Source organism: Mobula hypostoma, chromosome 28 (assembly GCF_963921235.1).
Source record: "Mobula hypostoma chromosome 28, sMobHyp1.1, whole genome shotgun sequence".
Taxonomy (NCBI): Eukaryota; Metazoa; Chordata; class Chondrichthyes; order Myliobatiformes; family Myliobatidae; genus Mobula; species Mobula hypostoma.
This window is the reverse complement of record NC_086124.1, coordinates 25,046,673-25,053,385: the sequence shown is the minus strand read 5'-3', so window position 1 is coordinate 25,053,385 and position 6,713 is coordinate 25,046,673.

Genomic DNA, 6,713 nt, shown 5'->3' with positions numbered 1-6,713 from the left:
AAATTGGTTTTCATTACAGTTGCACCATAAATAATAAATAGTAATAAAACCATAAATAGTTAAATAGTAATATGTAAATTATGCCAGTAAATTATGAAATAAGTCCAGGACCAGCCTCTTGGCTCAGGGTGTCTGACCCTCCAAGGGAGGAGTTGCAAAGTTTGATGGCCACAGGCAGGAATGACTTCCTATGATGCTCTGTGTTGCATCTCAGTGGAACGAGTCTCTGGCTGAATTTACTCCTGTGCCCACCCAGTACATTATGTAGTGGATGGGAGACATTGTCCAAGATGGCATGCAACTTAGACAGCATCCTCTTTTCAGACACCACCGTGAGAGAGTCCAGTTCCATCCCCACAACATCACTGGCCTTACGAATGAGTTTGTTGGTTCTGTTGGTGTCTGCTACCATCAACCTGCTGCCCCAGCACACAACAGCAAACATGATAGCACTGGCCACCACAGACTCGTAGAACATCCTCAGCATCGTCCGGCAGATGTTAAAGGACCTCAGTCTCCTCAGGAAATAGAGATGGCTCTGACCCTTCTTGTAGACAACCTCAGTGTTCTTTGACCAGTCCAGTTTATTGTCAATTCGTATCCCCAGGTATTTGTAATCCTCCACCATGTCCACACCGACCCCCTGGATGGAAACAGGGGTTGCCGGTACCTTAGCTCTCCTCAGGTCTACCACCAGCTCCTTAGTCTTTTTCACATTAAGCTGCAGATAACTCTGCTCACACCATGTGACAAAGTTTCCTACCGTAGCCCTGTACTCAGCCTCATCTCCCTTGCTGATACATCCAACTATGGCACAGTCATCCGAAAACTTCTGAAGATGACAAGACTCTGGGCAGTAGTTGAAGACCGAGGTGTAAATGGTGAAGAGAAAGGGAGACAAGACAGTCCCCTGTGGAGCCCCAGTGCTGCTGATCACTCTGTCAGACACACAGTGTTGCAAGCACACGTACTGTGGTCTGCCAGTCAGGTAATCAAGAATCCATGACACCAGGGAAGTATCCACCTGCATCGCTGTCAGCTTCTCCCCCAGCAGAGCAGGGTGGATGGTGTTGAACGCACTGGAGAAGTGAAAAAACATGACCTTCCCAGTGCTCGCTGGCTTGACCAGGTGGGCATAGACACAGTTCAGCAGGTAGACGATGGCATCCTCAACTCCTAGTCGAGGCTGGTAGGTGAACTGGAGGGGATCTAAGTGTGGCCTGACCATAGGCCGGAGCAGCTCCAGAACAAGTCTCTCCAGGGTCTTCATGATGTGGGAGGTCAATGCCACCGGTCTGTAGTCATTGAGGCTGCTGGGGCGTGGCGTCTTCGGCACAGGGACAAGGCAGGATGACTCCCACAGTACAGGAACCCTCCGGAGCCTCAGGCTCAGGTTGAATACATGGCGAAGTACTCCACATAGCTGAGGGGCACAGGCTTTGAGCACCCTGGTACTGACAGGGTGAATGAATGATCCCATTAATGAACCCATCACACTACCTCACAACTTTTTTAAATTTATAGCTTTGCACTGCTTTTATAATTTGATGATTAATAAGATTTATAAATAGAAGTTTGATAGAGCAAAGGGATCTGGGTGTCAAAGTGGCGTCACATAGGGTCATAAAGAAAGCTTTTGGCACCTTGGCCTTCATTAATCGAAGTATTGGGTACAAAAGATGGGATGGCTCGTCTGCTTGGCCCGGCTCAGTCGAGTTGACTGGCTCGGTTGGCTGCTGTGGCTGTGAATGGTATGGGGGGGGGGGGGTCCTGTTGGGATATAATGGGGGTTCAGGTCGGGAGAAGGATCTGGAAAAGGAACCGCAAATGGAGGGTTCGGGTGAGGGTGGAATGAAGCTGAATCTAGATCTGGAAAAAGAAACGGAATAATTTCAAGTGATGGAGAGGAAGGGGGGAAGGACAGAAAAGGGAAAGACTTTCAGGGCATTGTTTAAATTTGACCCAGAACAGCCTTCTTCTATCAACCCCATTAAATTAACCACAGAGCTAAAATCGGCCACAGGGAAAATAGATTGTGCTGGTACCTTAAGAAGGGGGAATGTGTTAATTGTTTTGTAGGGATAAGAAACAGTGTGAGAAGGCATTACAATAGACGACTTTACTTGGCAAAAAGATAGTGGCTATGTTGGGGTGTTATTACAGGTGTTCCTGTGAAGATTTCAATAGAAGAGGTTAAATCTCATTTATTGGGAGGCAAGATTAAGGAGGTAAAGAGATTGCAAGTAGTCAGAATTGGGGAAAGGATGGATAGTTTATCTGTATTGATTTATTTTGATGAAGTTAAACTCCCTGTTGAAGTTAGTTTGGGGTACGTTAGTAATATTGTTCGAGCTTATATTCCAGCTCTGCTTAGATGTTCCAAATGTCGGAGGTTTGGGGCATGTTGCAGCAGTATGTCATGGGAAACTAAGATGTAGTAAGTGTGGTAGACAACATAAGTATGAAGATGGTGAAGGGATAAAGTTTAATTGTTGTAATTGCGGAGAACATAGTATAGGTTATAGAGGATGTGGCCATGGATGTTCCTCCAGGGTCCTGGAGAAACGTTGTTTAGTTTTTACTGTGTACTGTACCAGCAGTTTATGGTCGAAATAACAATAAAAAGTGACTTGACTTCACTTGACTTGAAGTGCTTAAGAAGGCAGCTGAAGTTCAACAGGTTAAAGTACAATTAGGTGTATCTTATGCAGAGGCCTTGCAAAAAGTTAGGCTGAACGTTGATAAAGTACTATCCATCAGATAACAGAATGTGAAGTCGGGGGCTACATGTCAGCATTATACTTCTCTTACTAAAGATACTTTACTAGTAGATAAAATGAAGTTTGTGATGTTTATAACGGATGTGGTGAATGGTACTGCTCAGACATCTGGAATCTGGATGTACTGAGAAAATTAAAGTTATCATGAAAGCTGCTGAGAAGTATCTGGGTATATCTGGTGTTATGTGAGAAGATGTAAATGAAGCGAGGGTGGGCGAGGTATCTTGTGAAGGTACAGGGGTATAAGAATAAGTAAAGACATCCATTAGTCTTGCGAGACCATGGATCTGCGCCTGGAAAGTCTTCGCTCTCCAGGGCGCAGGCCTGGGCAAGGTTGTATGGAAGACCAGCAGTTGCCCATGCTGCAAGTCTTCCCTCTCCACGCCACCAAAATGTTGTCCAAGGGAAGGGCATTAGGACCCATACAGCTTGGCACCAGTGTCGTCGCAGAGCAATGTGTGATTAAGTGCCTTGCTCAAGGACACAACACATTGCCTCGGCTGGGGCTCGAACTCACGACCTTCAGGTCGCTAGTCCAATGCCTTAACCACTTGGCCACGTGCCCACACGGTATAAGAATATTGCATTGGAATGAGAGAAGCCAGATTTCTAATGGTCAAGACTTCAAGTTTATTTCTAAGTTATCAAATCCACCTGATGTTATATGTGGTTGCTACCACATTTAAGTTTTTCTTTGCAGGATTATATTATAACTTGGTGTAAATAGAGTAGTTGGTAGAGGGGGTGGTGTTGTAAGTTTTATAAGAAAAGGGATCGGATACAGAGTTGTGGATGTGAATGAAGTGTATGAGGAACTTGTAGTATCTTATTCAACAGGTAGGGGCATTAAAGTAGTAAATTCTTACAATCCTTGTGGAAAGCTTTTGATTGGTTTGTTGGAAAGCTAACTCAAGCTCACTAAGGGCCGTATGGCATGGGGGTTTTAACGCACATAGTTCACTGTGGGGTGGTTCACGGAATGATGGTAATGGTCTGATTCTAGAAGAACTTTTCGATATTTTGCATCTTGTGTGTCTTATTGATGGTGGAGGTATGACATTTAATGGTCATTAGATCTGAAACTGCCATAGATTGAGCATTCTGGCTGAAGTGAGTGAGTGGGATGTTATGAGAGATGAAACACAGATCATTTTCCTATATTTATGGACTTGGGTGTGGATTTACATAGGAGACAGGAGGCCATGTTTAGGAGGTGGAATTTTGGTAAAGCAAATTGGGAGAAGTTTAAGGTTTTATATGATAAACATCTGGGCTGAATATTGAGGGTGATGTGGATTTCTGCAGTGAAAGGTTATGTCACATTATTCATCCAACTGCAGTGGAAGTGATTCCTATTTAAAAGGGCATTAATAGGAGAAAGGCTGTACCATGGTGGACTGAGAAGTGTGCAGAGGTGGTTAGGGAGAGAAATAAAGCATTTAGGAAAGTTAAGATGTATCAGTCTCCAAGTAATCTTACTAAGTATGAAAGGGACAGGCCATGGTGAGGAAAGTAGCGAATGTTGCGAAAAAAGTTTACTGGAGGCCATATTCTGATAGAATTGGAAGGGATATTAAACTTGGAGATGTTTGGGGAATGATTAAGAAAGGGAATCACAATTGTCATCATTATGAAACAGCTGAACACACCGTTTTACAAAATGAGGCATACAAGGTTGAAAGAAAGCAAATGCAGGCTGCACCCATATCTTTAGGGGTTGACAGTTTTCATTTAAAAACTTTAAGTTATGGAAGTGACTTTAACTTAATTCACAATATTGTCTTTCATTCGTGAGGCCGAATTTTGAGTATTGTGTGCAGTTTTGGTCACCTACCCACAGTAAGGATGCAAATAAGTTTGAAAGAGCGCAGAGAAAATTTACAAGGATGTTGCCGGGACTGGAGGACCTGAGGTTCAAGGAAAGATTGAATAGGTTAGGACTTTATTCCTTGGAACGTAGACGATCTGTGGAATTCTCTGCCCAAGGAAGTGGTTGAGGCGTCTTCACTAAATATATTTAAGATAGTTAGACAGATTTTTACATAGTAAGGGAATTAAGGGTTATGGGGAGAAGGCAGGTAGATGGAGCTGAGTTTACGGACAGATCAGCCATGAGCTTATTGAATGGCGGGGCAGGCTCGATGGGCCGGATGGCCTACTCCTGCTCCTATTTCTTATATTCTAAGCTTGAGAAGAGATTAGATAGAGATAGACTAAATTAGTTGGGGTATAGATAGGGTGAATACAAGTAGGCTGTTTCCACTGAGGCTGGGTGAGGCAACAAATGGAGGTCATGGGTTAAGGGTGTAAGGTGAAAAATTTAAAGGGAACATGTGAGGAAACGTCTTAACTTAGCGGGTCATGAGATTGTGGAATGAGCTGCCAGCACAAGTTGCACACGCGAGCTCGATTTCTACTTTTGAAAGAAGTTTGGGTGCCTACATGGATGGGAGGGATGTGGGGGGCTATGGTCCCAGAGGAACTCAATGGGAGTAGGCAGTTTTAAAAAGTTCGGCACGAACTGGATGGGACGAATGACCTGTTGTGCTCAGACTGTAACCGGCTGCCCAGATTAACCGATAGTCCAATTAGAGAGAGGGATAATAAATCAGCTGGGAAGGGTGATTGAACTCTGAGAGGGGAGAAACTTGGTGGGGCGGGGCCAGAGGTGTCCAGAAGCGGAATTGCGTCACTAAGAAAAAAAGGCGCCAAAGAGTTGCCACGGCAACCGTCCGTGCACTAAATGAGTTTTAATTTTAGTGAGATTGTGAAGTTGGCAGGGGAGGGGTGGTGGGTGTCTGGGCTGAGTGCATGCGTGAATGTGGTTGTGGAACTTGTTCAGGGGAAGAGAGTGGGGAAGGAGCGGGAATTGCTGGGAGGGGGTCGCGTGGGTCTGGTAATGGCGGACAAGGCGAGGGGGGGCGGTTGAGGGAAAGAGAGTGGAGAAGGAGCGGGATAGGGATTCGGGATCAGAGGTAGACAGCTGGGGAGAAATGGATTATTGTGAAGGGAGAAATAAAGGGAATGAGGAGATAGTGAGGGGACGGATGAATGAAAACCGAGACAAAGGGAATAACAGAATAAGAAATGACAGTGGAGAGAGCTCTGAAAGTGAGGAAGATGAACAAGTTCAGAGAGAAGGTGTTGTCATAAATTGGTTTAATGAGAAGGCTCAAGGACACATAAAGAAAATTAACCCGTTTGTGCTAACAACAACTCGAGCAAATAAGATGGGGGAAATAGTATTTGCAAAAGTCCTTAATGATGGCAACCTATTAGTAAGATGTGCGAATGAGGAACAACTTAAGAAAGCACTCAAGCTAAAAGAGATAGGAAAATGCAAGGTGGAATACACGGAGGGTGGGAGCACGAAATGGTGTTGTAAAGGAGTGATCACGGGGGTGCCAATGAGTAAAGATATGGAGGAGTTAAAGAGGAATATCAAAGGAGGAAAAGTAATGAATGTTCAAAGACTGAAAACAACAAAGGAGGGAGTGAAAAAGGAAAGTGAATCAGTATTGATTGAATTTGAAGAAGAAAGAATGCCAAGGAAGGTGTTCCTGGGTTTCATGAGTTACCCAGTAAGGGTGTATGTGCCACAGCCATTGAGGTGCTATAATTGTCAAAGATTTGGACACATAACTAAAAACTGTAAAAGGCAGAGGAGATGTGGGGGTGATCATGAATATGGAAAGTGCGGAACAGGAGTGCAACCAAAATGCTGCAATTGTGGAGGAGCTCATAATGTGGCATATAGTGGGTGTGAGGTTATGAGATGGGAGAATAAAATTCAAGAAAAAGAGTGAAAAGAAAGATCACTTATGCAGAAGCTGTAAGAATGTCAAGAGAACAGAATAATGCTCCTAATGAACAGGGAGCAATAGGGATGCGAGAGATGCAACAAAGAACAAGTGGCAGGATTTATGTAGACAA